The sequence below is a fragment of the Portunus trituberculatus genome, chromosome 18, assembly GCF_017591435.1.
Source record: "Portunus trituberculatus isolate SZX2019 chromosome 18, ASM1759143v1, whole genome shotgun sequence".
NCBI lineage: Eukaryota > Metazoa > Arthropoda > Malacostraca > Decapoda > Portunidae > Portunus > Portunus trituberculatus.
In genome coordinates this window covers 3484792-3497291 of record NC_059272.1, presented here as the reverse complement: position 1 = coordinate 3497291, position 12500 = coordinate 3484792, and the positions used below count along the sequence as shown (strand labels likewise).

At 41.7% G+C, this 12500-nt stretch overlaps 1 protein-coding gene across 1 annotated transcript in view; it reads right to left on the bottom strand.

Moving 5' to 3' along the window:
• LOC123505785 (leucine-rich repeat neuronal protein 3-like) overlaps window positions 1–12500 on the bottom strand; it is a 216488-nt gene that overhangs the window by 98934 nt on the left and 105054 nt on the right. Inside the window, exon 2 of the mRNA XM_045257468.1 lies at window positions 5300–5343. The gene's annotated coding sequence lies outside the window, so the exon portion shown is untranslated. The remainder of the gene's footprint in view (window positions 1–5299; window positions 5344–12500) is intronic.

The window sequence follows — 12500 nt, the reverse complement described above, 5'->3', positions numbered from 1 at the left end:
TTCCCTCCGCTCAGCCCTTGTCGCTGCCCGTGGACCTAAAGGCAGGAAGTGTCTCTTGAACGATTGGGAAAGAATACAAGAGGGGAAAAATTGGAGGTATTTTTAAAAAAAGGCTCCTGTCAAGTTTGGATTAAAATTTCATGCGTTGGGTTTTGGGGAATCGACATCTTTCTCTGGTGCAATAAAGTGGCGGCGCTCCGGAGGCAGAGGCGGCGCGGCCCTTCCCAATGTGACGCGGGGAAGGAAGGGCGCGATGGATGAGTATTGCTAATTGGGACATCTTGCGGCGCTGCGTGAGACTGGGACGACTTCGAAGGCCGAGATATGGGTGCTGTTACGGTATTGGTAGTAGTGGTGGTGGTGGTGGTGGAAGGAGCGGGGAGGGGTAGCATTTTGAGCAGTAGGAGAATGAACACATCGATGGAAAACGTAGAAAATTCTTAAAAATATGAAAAAGAAAATAGTATGAAGGCAAATGGATTAATGGAAAAGAATTTATTTTATTCACGGTGGTGCTTTTCCTTTACATATTTGATGAAAAGAGAAATAAATGTAAACGATATGAGAAGAATGTTGGGAGAAAAGAAGGGACGATATGATGATAAAATAGATAGCAATCGATATAGGAAGATAAGGGGATGAGAGAGAGAGAGAGAGAGAGAGAGAGAGAGAGAGAGAGAGAGAGAGAGAGAGAGAGAGAGAGAGAGAGAGAGAGAGATTATTAGTGGCATTCTCCGTATATACAAATTCCTTACTCACAAATCTAATCGACCTTTGAAAACTTGTCCAACGATTCTGCATAGACAGCAAGATTCCTCGCCAGTTATGTTAACCCAGACAATCCGATCTCTAAAAATTTACTAAGTCTATTCTAGCCACCTATGAGTAGATGAACATTAGAACATATGAAAATAAGAGAAGCAGGAATAGAAAACGTTAGGCCTATACGTGGCAGGCCTATAGGTGGCAATTCTTGGATGAAATGAATGAAAACAAACATATTTTTCTCCATTCTTCTCTTCCCCCTCCATAAAATTTGTCTTTCATAAACAAGTAATGATGATAATAGTGGTAAAGTAAATACAGTGACAATAATGGCCACAGAAACACAACTACATACTTTTCCTCCGCCTAACACGGCACGAAACAAGTTACAAATTGAGAATGCGAGGGAAACTTTCAGACGCACGGGGAAAAAGTCTGCGGGAAACACCAACCATATTTCATTTACTTACTTCCATTGACCGTGAGGAGAGGAGGTCAGTGTGTGTGTGTGTGTGTGTGTGTGTGTGTGTGTGTGTGTGTGTGTGTGTGTGTGTGTGTGTGTGTGTGTGTGTGTGTGTGTGTGTGTGTGTGTAACAGGATACAGCGGGAAGTATGTTATGTAATAGTGTGTAATTATCTTAGCCACAGTTGTTAGAGAGTTGAGGAACCACCAGAGGGCGTGAAAAGCACACTAACAACATCTGGCGAGAGAGAGAGAGAGAGAGAGAGAGAGAGAGAGAGAGAGAGAGAGAGAGAGAGAGAGAGAGAGAGAGAGAGAGAGAGAGAGAGAGAGAGAGATATTAACCTCGTTTTGAAATTTGTCGACTAGAAAAGATAAATTATGATGTTCAATTTTTTCTTTTATTATTTTTTTTTTAAACTGAACGTGTTCTAGATTTAATATGGTGGAAAAAAAGGAAAAAAAAAAAAAAAGCTATTAATACAAGCCGGATTTTCCCCTATGACTCCACCATCACATCCACCACCACCACCACCACCACCACCACCACCACCACCACTACTATATGTATTTTTATTTCATCTATCTATGGATGGAAATGTCACTCAGTTAATGAATGATACGATACGATACGCTCGTTTTCTGAAATGGAAATTTTGTAAAAGATAAAAAATAGTGGACCTTTTTTTTTTTTTCATTCCCACCTGTTCCATGTATACCTTTTTTTGGGCCAATTCCTCTTAGTTCACATACCAACTCTCTCTCTCTCTCTCTCTCTCTCTCTCTCTCTCTCTCTCTCTCATTCCCTTCATTATTCTCCATTTTCTCTCTTTTCGTTTCCTCCTCCTCCTCCTCTTCCTTTTCTTCTTCTTTTCTTCCTCCTCCTCCTTTTTCTCTTCTCCTCACTCCTATCTCTACCTTCATCCACATCTCTCACTCTCCTTCCTCACTTCTTTGTCCCAATTTTTTTTTCTTTTCTATCTTTTATTTTACACATTTTCTCTCTCTCTCTCTCTCTCTCTCTCTCTCTCTCTCTCTCTCTATGTCGTTCCCTCTATCTCTGAGCATCCCAGTCTCGTGAACCCTTATCCTTTCTCTATCTCACCTCTCTCTCTCTCTCCCTCTCTCCCAACCCTCTCACTGACATCCTCGCTCTCCCTTCTCACTCTCACCCTTAATCTGCTCGCCTCTCACCGCCACCCTCCCAGGACAGGTGAACACAACAATAACACTCAGGAGCCTCGTTCACCTGAGAGTTCCTACCTGATGCGTGTTCATTCCTCACCGTTTGACCAGCTGTGTCCTCCACCCTCCTCCCTCACTCTGACACTGTCCTGGGGCCCCTCACAGCCTTGCGACCTGCTCCCTCACCCCTTAACATCCTATAGGACACTAGACACCACCACGTTTTCTGTTCAACACTTGCAGAGGGGGAGCTTAAATATACTGTCAACATTCCCTTTCTATTTCTCTGTCTCGCACGGTGTGTTTCGATTGAACAAATAAAGTCGTGATGGTGTGTTGGTAAGAGGAGGATTAGCTTGTGCAAAATACGTGGGGAATAATTGTGAAGGTGTGATGATGTAGGAAAATAAACAGTGGGCTTTGAGAGTAAGGAGACAGAAGAGGAAAGGGTGATCAGAAGGAGAGGCAGTGTTTGGAGTGTGTACAAAAGCATGGATAGGAGAAAAAAAAAAACAGGAAAAAAAAGCAATGAAGGTTGAAAATTATAAAGTTGAAACTGCAGGTAAACAAAAGAAGAGGAAATGATAACATGAAAGGATTTTGAAGGTTGAAAATAATAAAGTTGAAACTGGAGGTAAATAATAGAAATGATAACATGAAAGGATTTAGTAAAGAATTATATATATTTCTTAGTTAGCGCAGAGTGTGAGTGACAGTGAATGAATCTTAGAAAGCAATCGCCATCATATGTCGCCACTAGGAAAGAATAAAAAGAGGAAGGTGAAATTATGGTAGAATAAAACAATAATAATAAAAGAGAGGCAAGATAATGAATATGAAAAATACCAAAAAGATATATATATCACTATGTGTGTGTGTGTGTGTGTGTGTGTGTGTGTGTGTGTGTGTGTGTGTGTGTGTGTGTGATAGATAGATAGATAGATAGAGAGAGAGAGAGAGAGAGAGAGAGAGAGAGAGAGAGAGAGAGAGAGAGAGAGAGAGAGAGAGAGAGAGAGAGCTTCCTGTGAGGCCTGGAGTACCACAACCTGCCACTATCTGCCATGAAATCCGTGACTGACGGTGCTGGAGCCTTCACAGTGTGGCTAGAACATCATAGTGCTTCACGTAATGGAAGACAAAACAGTGCAGCGAAACACACAACGAAGGGCAACATCATAGACTGAAATGCACCATAAAAGTGTAATATAATAGAGAAAAAATATGGTGTTATCAGTATTATCTTTAGAGGATTTTGTTTTCATATGTTTAGTATTTTCAGATCCGCTCCTGACTGTCAAGATTCCCCGCATTTGTATTAACGTGAAATAAACTGACTTACTTTACCCTTTACTGATCTTCTAGAGGACCAGCATACAAGTGTGTTGTTTTTTTTTTTTGCCTTGGCTGGCCCTATATATATATATATATATAAAAAAAAATGTTTATAGTAACAATGAGGAAAATAAATAAATAAATAAATAAATAAATAAAACATTTTAAAAGTAGACTATAACAAAAGTATATATTTGAACGTATAATGGGTGTAATTTGAAGAAAGTAACATTGGTTTTATGAAAGGCATTTGTAATAATAATAATAATAATAATAATAATAATAATAATAATAATAATAATAATAATAATAAAACCACTTAAATGAGACGAAAAAAGCTGAAAGATATCCCAAATTCAATCTCTCTCTCTCTCTCTCTCTCTCTCTCTCTCTCTCTCTCTCTCACACGCACACACAGATATAACCAGCTCTCACAGGTAAGGAAGAACCTTAGCCGTTATGGTCCGGAGAAAGAAGAGAAAGAGGAGGAGGAAAAGGAAGAAAAGGAAGGAGGAAAAGGAAGAAGGAGGAGGAGGATGAGGAGGAGGAGGAGGAAGGAGGAATAAACCCGGTAATAGTGTGAATTCCATCCCCAAATAGTGGGTTAAAACTCCACTGGGGAAGATTTGAGGAGTTTCGGGATGAGGAGGAGATGGGGAGAGGCTGCAATGAGGCTGACAAGATGGGGAGGTTGGGTGATGGGGAGATGGGGAAGGGGGGACGTGAGGGGCAGGAAAGAGGCAAATGGGATGAAAGAAGCAGGGAAGATGGGAAATAGAAGTGAAGAGAAGGAGAGGGAGAGAAATGACGATGGGGAGATGGAGGAAAGAAAGGAGAGAATGGGATGAAAGGAGATAGGAGAAGGAGAAGAGAGAGAGAGAGAGAGAGAGAGAGAGAGAGAGAGAGAGAGAGAGAGAGAGAGAGAGAGAGAGAGAGAGAGAGAGAGAGAGAGAGAGAGAGAGAGAGAGAGAGAGACTAAGAGGTGAGAAATAAAATAAAAAAATAATAATAAAAAAAAATTGAACACAGGATGTAAAGAATAACAGAAAATAAATAAACGAAAGACACTGAGAAGGAAGCGAGAGACATTAGCGAAACAGGAGAAGCAGGGAAGGAAGAATTAAGAGACAGAAGCAAGGAAAAGGTAAGGACGAAGAGAAATGAAGGAGAGAAATGAATATGAGAAGGAAACGAAGGGTGGAGGAAGAAATAGACAAGAAGGAGAGGAAGATATAATGGAAAGAAGAAAGAGAAATGGAGATGAGATATGGAGGTAAGCGAAGGGAGGAACAGGAAGAGAAGAAGAAGGAGAAGGAGGAGGAGGAGGAGGAGGAGGAGGAGGAGGAGGAGGAGGAGGAGGAGGAGGAGGAGGAGGAGGAGGAGGAGGAGGAGGAGGAGGAGGAGGAGGAGGAAGAAGAGAAATTGAGAAGAGGGAGAGAAGAGAGAGATTGGCTGACTTATTCTTTGATACCAGAGAGAGAGAGAGAGAGAGAGAGAGAGAGAGAGAGAGAGAGAGAGAGAGAGAGAGAGAGAGAGAGAGAGAACAACAATACTCACAGGCAGCGTTGGAATAAGGGGCGAACAGCAAAACTGGATAAAATCTGGAAATAGAGAAAAAAAACATTAACAATTCGCCAAAATAAAAAAAATACAATTTATTAAGAGAGAGAAGAGAGAGAGAGAGAGAGAGAGAGAGAGAGAGAGAGAGAGAGAGAGAGAGAGAGAGAGAGAATGGGACAGACAGGTTTAATCTCTCTCTCTCTCTCTCTCTCTGTCATAAGGTTCAGTGCATCACGTCCTCTCCAGCTCTACTTCTCCTCGATTTTATTTCCTTTTCTTTTCGTTGTCATCTCTCTCTCTCTCTCTCTCTCTCTCTCTCTCTCTCTCTCTCTCTCTCTCTCTCTCACATTCGTCCTTTTGTATATTCATTCTTCATGTGAAAAAAAATAAAAAAATAATAATAATAATAATAATAATAATAATAATAATAATAATAATAATAATAATAATGATATCCTACACATTATCCTAGATTCTGTTTCCCTCTCGCCGCGTCCCTAAGGATTCTGAGTAAGAGGGAAACTCTGATCTTCTCCCCTTTTCCCACACACACACACACACACACACACACACACACACACACAGACACACAAAAACAGATAGTGTGCCGCAAGAATACTCGATAAAAAAGAGAGGAAAAACAGGAAAAAGGAGAATAAAGGGAAAAAGAAAACAATAGAAGAAAAAGGGAAAAAAGTAGAAGAGATAATAAAGGGAAAAAGGGAAAAGGAAAAGGTGGAAAAAGGGGAATATACATGGAAAAAAGGGAAAAAAGGGTAAAAAAGGGGAAAATACATGGAAAAAAGGGAAAAAAGAAAAAGGTAAAAAGGCGAATATATATATATGGAAAAAGGAGAAAAGGAAAAGGAGGAAAAAGGGGAATATATATGAAAAAGGAAAAAAAGGGGGAAAAGGGGGAAAATACATGGAAAAAACTAAAAAAAAATTAAATTCATTTTCTTTTTCTTTTTACTTTACACTTTGTTTTATTTTGTGGTGGAAACTGTAGTTGTGTTTAATGGGAAACTTTATTTTTCTATGTAGTTTAATCTCTCTCTCTCTCTCTCTCTCTCTCTCTCTCTCTCTCTCTCTCTCTCTCTCTCTCTCTCTCTCTCTCTCTCTCTCAGTTTCCCTTCCCTTGTGCAAAGTGTGTTATTTCTGTCAATCTGTCTAGTATCCCTTTCTGTTTCTCCTATTCTTTTTTTTTATCTCTCCTTACTTACCCTCCTCTTTAACCTCTCTCTCTCTCTCTCTCTCTCTCTCTCTCTCTCTCTCTCTCTCTCTCTCTCTTTTATCCTTCAAATTCCATTACTGTCTGCCTGATTGTCTGTCTGTCTGTATGGATGTTTTGTCGATACATTTTAGCTGTCTGTCTGTCTGTCTGTGTGTGTGTGTGTGTGTGTGTGTGTGTGTGTGTGTGTGTGTGTGTGTGTGTGTGTGTGTGTGTGTGTGTGTGTGTGTGTGTGTGTGTGTGTGTGTGTGTGTCTGTCTGTCTGTCAATCTGTCTGGCACGTGTCTGTTTAGCTGTCTATCAATATCTGCCTGTCCATTGTATCCATCCTTTTATATCCTCTGTGTCTGTGTTCTGAGACCGACATCTATATCTCTCTCTCTCTCTCTCTCTCTCTCTCTCTTCCCCGGCACGTATATAATAGTGTCATGTCGCCTTCAAGGAAACAAACAATAACGAGGCTTGCCATGTCCATCTTCCTCCTCCTCCTCTACCTTCCTCGTCGTCGTCGTCGTCGTCCTCCTCCTCCTCCTCCTCCTCCTCCTCCTCCTCTTCCTTAGGTTAAAACAGGTTATTGTACCACAGTGCGTGTTAGTGTCTCGGGAAAAAAGAGAGAGGGGAAACAAGGCTAGGATGTCCCCTCGTGGTGCGTGGGAGAGGGGAAAATGAGAGGGAGGGGAGGGAGAGAGAGTTGAGGGGAGAAATGAAAATGACTGTGAGAGAATAAGAGATTGAAAAGAAAGAGGAGGGTTAAGGAGAGAGGAGAGAGAGAGAGAGAGAGAGAGAGAGAGAGAGAGAGAGAGAGAGAGAGAGAGAGAGAGAGAGAGAGAGAGAGAGAGAGAGAGAGAGAGAGAGAGAGAACAAGGATATAAGAAATAAAGTAAAATATGAATGAATAAATAAAGAAATAAGGAAAGAAAGAAAGAAAATGAATGAAAACAGGGGAGGAGGAGGAGGAGGAGGAGGAGGAGGAGGAGGAGGAGGAGGAGGAGGAGGAGGAGGACATAGGAGGAAGGAAGAAGGAAGAAAGGAAGATGACTGATAGGAATGTGAGGTGTTCTTGGTATCCTTGTGTGTAGAAGGAGAAGGAAGGAAGGAAGGAAGGAAGGAAGGAAGGAAGGAATGAAGAGAGGAAGGAAGGAAGGAAGAAAGGAAGGAAGGAAGAGATGGAAGAAAAGAAAAAAGGAAGAAAGATGAAAAGAAGGAAGGAAGGAAGGAAGGAAGGAAGGAAGGAAGGAAGGAAGGAAGGAAGGAAGGAAGGAAGGAAGGAAGGAGGGTGGGAGAAATGAAAGAATGTAAGGAGGGAAGAAAAGAAGGATGGAAGGAAGAGAAGGAAGGAAGGAAAGAAAGAAGGAAGGAAGGAAAGAAGGAAGGAAGGAAGGAAGGAAGGAAGGAAGGAAGGAAGGAAGGAAGGAAGGAAGTAAAGAAGAAAGAGAGGGAAGGAAGGGAGCATAGCAGTGTCCATGAAGGATTTACAAATGTCACGGCAGGGTCTGCTCCTGCCGCCCCGCCCCGCCCGGACCGTACATGGGACTCAGGCCAGCTAAGAGAGGAACAGTGAGTGACCTTGGCATTTACGAGGGACAGTTTAGATTTGTGAGTTTGATAAGACAGACAGACAGACAGACAGACAGACAGACAGACAGACAGACAGAAAGACAGACTCACTCACTCACTCTCTCTCTCTCTCTCTCTCTCTCTCTCCGCTTTTCATATTATGTTTTTCATTATATTGCCCACAAAACCAGAGAAATGAAAAAGATAAGTACACAAACAAAATAAATACATGAAATAAAATAACAACAACAACAACAACAACAATAATAATAACAACAATAAAAATAATAATAATAATAACACAAATAATAAACACCCCATTGAAGAGACACCAGCAAACAGCCTCCTTCAATGCAGACACCGTTCAGACAAGGATGATACGACGCTTTGACACAGACACAGGGACACTTAACCACAGACACACCACATAATACTAGACTGAAGGACCTTATTTTGCTATTATGCCCCACACCTTTCTCTCTCTCTCTCTCTCTCTCTCTCTCTCTCTCTCTCTGCACTTGTAACACCCCTGACACAATTTTATCTTTTCAGGGATAGCAGAGAGGGACGGCTCAGTGAATAGAGACACCTCGGGCACAACACCTGAAACACACAGAACTCATTTACTCTCCTCCTCCTCCTCTTCCTCCTCCTCCTCCTCTATCTCCTTCCTACCTCTTTGCTGCTTTCTCGCACTCCTTCTGCCTCTCCTTCTCTCTCTCCTCCATCTCTTCCTTCCCTCTTTTCTTCTGATGGGAAGTTGCTGCCTCGGGTACAAGGGAGATGAGAAGAAGAAGAGGAGGAGGAGGAGGAGGAGGAGGAGGAGGAGGAGGAGGAGGAGGAGGAGGAGGAGGAGGAGGAGGAGGAGGAGGAGGAGGAGGAGGAGGAGGAGGAGGAGGAGAAGGAGGAGGAGGAGGAGGAATTCCCTTGTGCTTCCATCGGGCTAGAGGGAAGGAAGTGATGGCTGTAGGTGAGTGGAGGAAAGAAAAAGGTGCAGTTGTCTTAAGGGGAACGAGAGAGAGAGAGAGAGAGAGAGAGAGAGAGAGAGAGAGAGAGAGAGAGAGAGAGAGAGAGAGAGAGAGAGAGAGAGAGAGAGAGAGAGAGAGAGAGAGAGAGAGAGAGAGAGAGAGAGAGTTTGTGTAGAACCACACCAGACATTGTAAAACTTGGAAAGAAAAGATTGTAAAAGACTGAGAACTTTGGGGAAGAATTAGAAAAGAGAGAGAGAGAGAGAGAGAGAGAGAGAGAGAGAGAGAGAGAGAGAGAGAGAGAGAGAGAGAGAGAGAGAGAGAGAGAGAGAGAGAGAGAGAGAGAGAGAGAATACATACAACAAATACTAAATCCTCAAGGTAGGGGGAATGGAAGGAAGAAAGAGAGTTCTGACAATCTATATAAAAAAAACCCACTAAAGATACACTCCACTATCCTCCTCCTCCTCCTCTTCTTCCTCCTCCTCCTCCTCCTCCTCCTCCTCCTCCTCCTCCTCCATCCTCCTCCTCCTCCTCCTCCTGCTTCCATTTTCTTTCCTCTCAAATCTGCTGTGTTCGCTGTGTCCCTCTGGCCGATTCCTGGTCCATTCCTATTCCCATTCCCACTTCGAAAAAACCTTGATTGTTCTTCCTCTGAGGTCTTCATTCGGTGCATTTACTGCCTCTTCATTTTTACCCTCTCCCTCTTTCCCCCATTTCACTACTTCACTCTCCCATTTCTCCATTTGGTACGTCCTCCTCCTCCTCCTCCTCCTCCTCCTCCTATTCTCCTTTCTTTTTTCTTCTCTTTCCTTCATTTCACTATTTCCCTCTATCATTCGTCCAATTCGCACCTCCTCCTTATTTCCTTCTCCTCCTCCTCCTCCTTCCCTTTTTGTTCTCTTTCTTTCTATTTATCTTTCTGTAGTCTATTCTTGTTTCTTCTCTCCTTTTTTTTCTTTTTTCATTTATTTCTTGGTTTTCGTATATTTTTTTGCCCTCCTCCTCCTCCCCTTCTCATCTCCTTTTATCTTCCTTTCCTCTCCTTTTCTCTCTTTTTTCCTCTCCTATTGCAATTTCATATTATTTAATTTGTTTTCTGATTTCTTTTTCCAATCCTGTCAATTCTTTTCTCTCTTTTCTTTCATTTATTCCATTTGGTGAGTCTTTCTTATCTCTTTCTTTCCCTTTCACTGGTCCAATCAAATTTTCTTTTTTTCTCTTTCTTTTTTCTTCTACACTTTCTCTATCCATCCTTACTTTTCTATAGTTTTCTTCCTTTCTCTTCCAATTTCGCTTTTTCTTGTTATAATTCAAGGTACTTTCCTTCTTATCTTTCTTTGTCTCTCTTATCTATCATTCTTTCTCCTCCTCCTCCTCCTCCTCCTCCTCCTCCTCCTATTTACTTTTTTTTGTCCTCTCCTTTCTTTTTCTATCAATTTAACGTTTCCTTATGATTCAATATTGCTTTCGTTATTTTTGCTCTCTCTCTCTCTCTCTCTCTCTCTCTCTCTCTCTCTCTCTCTCTCTCTTCCAGTCGAGCTTCCCTCCTTCCTCTTCCTCCTCCTCCACCTCCTCCAGCTTCTCCTTCAGTTCCAGTTTCTGTTATAGTCTCTCTCTCTCTCTCTCTCTCTCTCTCTCTCTCTCTCTCTCTCTCTATGCCCGCATGTATTCTTTACTTTCAATATTTACTGAACCGACTCCCTTCACTCTCTCTGTTGTCACTGTCATAGATCTTGATTAAACATGATCAGCTTCACACCATCTCTCTCTCTCTCTCTCTCTCTCTCTCTCTCTCTCTCTCTCTCTCTCTCTCTCTCTCTTTCTCTCTCTCTCTCTGGTTCCCTTTATACCGAACAAGACGTGTGGTGAGAGGAACAGATCAACAGGAAGGGTTGAGGAGGAGGAGGAGGAGGAGGAGGAGGAGGAGGAACAGAGGGTATGTAGGAGAAGCGAAGAAAAAAAGAATAAAGAATGAAGGAAGCAGAGGGAAGGGAGGAAACGAGAAGTGGCAGAAGAGAAAGATACAGACGTGGAAAATGGAAATAGAAGGAAAGAAAGATGGAAGGAAAGTAAATAATAAAAGAAGGAGAAGGAAGAAGAGGAGAAAGAAGAGGAGGAAGAGGAAGGGAAAGACTACCAGAGAGGAATACAAGGACGAAGACAAGGTCACTGAGGAGGAGGAGGAGGAGGAGGAGGAGGAGGAGGAGGAGGAGGAGGAGGAGGAGGAGGAGGAGGAGGAGGAGGAGGAGGAGGAGGAGGAGGAGGAGGAGGAGGAGGAGGAGGAGTAAGGCTGCCCAAAACTCCTCCATCCCTCCCACCCCCAACCACCACACTGCAGAACCATTCATCACTCCTCCTCCTCCTCCTCCTCCTCCTCTTCCTCCTCCTCCAGCAAAGCGTGGGATGAGGCCTCTTCAAATGTCATCTTCTTTATTCCTCTTCCTTTTTTGCTTCTTCCTCCAGCTCTTCATTTTTCTTGTTCCTTCTCCTCCTTCTTCTCCTCCTCCTCCTTCTTTTTCTTCTTCTGTGTTTATTTTTATGATTTTTCCTTTCTCCTTTCGAAAAACTACAATTTTATTTCTCCTATGTTCCAATCTTCCCCTTTTCCTTCTTCTCCTCTTTCTTCTCTTACATTTTTATCATCCTCTTCGTCTTCCTTAATATTTTTCTTTATTTCTTTCTTCCTCCTCTACGTTTACTTTTCACCTACTCTTCGTCCTCATTTATTGATGTTTTTCTTCTCTTATCTTCTACATGTCCTCCTATATATGCTCTTCTTCTCTTCTTTTCTCTCTGTCTCATTCTCTCCTATCATTCATCTCACCTATTTTTCTCACCTGACATTCATAAATCAAGGGCAATATCTCTGTAACACCATTTCCATTTCTCATTTCACTTTTCGTGTCTCATTTTTCTTCTCCTCTGTCATTTACTCCTGTTTTATCTCTGCCTTGTATCCTCCACACATCTTATTTCCTTTCTTTCCTTCCTTCGATCTTTTGCTGCTGTTTTCTTGTTTCCTTTTGCCTTTCTTCACTTTTGTTTTCATTCCTGGTCTTCGCTTGTTCCTTTTACCTTTTTTTTTTCTCCCTCTCTCTCTTTCTCTGCCTTTTATGCTTATTTGTTTTTTTTACTCCTTTCTTTCTTTTCATATTCGTTGTGTTTATATCTATTTGTGTTTTCTTTTATTTCTATTTTACTTTTTCTTATCTCTTCCTTTTTGTCATTCACATTTCTTTCTCTACATGTTTCATTTATTTCTTTTCTCTCCTTATGTTCCTTCATTCTTTCTATCTTCATTATTATTTATTTTTTTTTTCATTTTCCTGTTTTATTTACTACTCTCTTAAATCTTTCTATTCCTTTGCATATTTTTTCTTTCTTTCTCCTCTCATTTCCGCGTCCTTTTATCTTTACTCTTCATCTTGTATATCTTCTT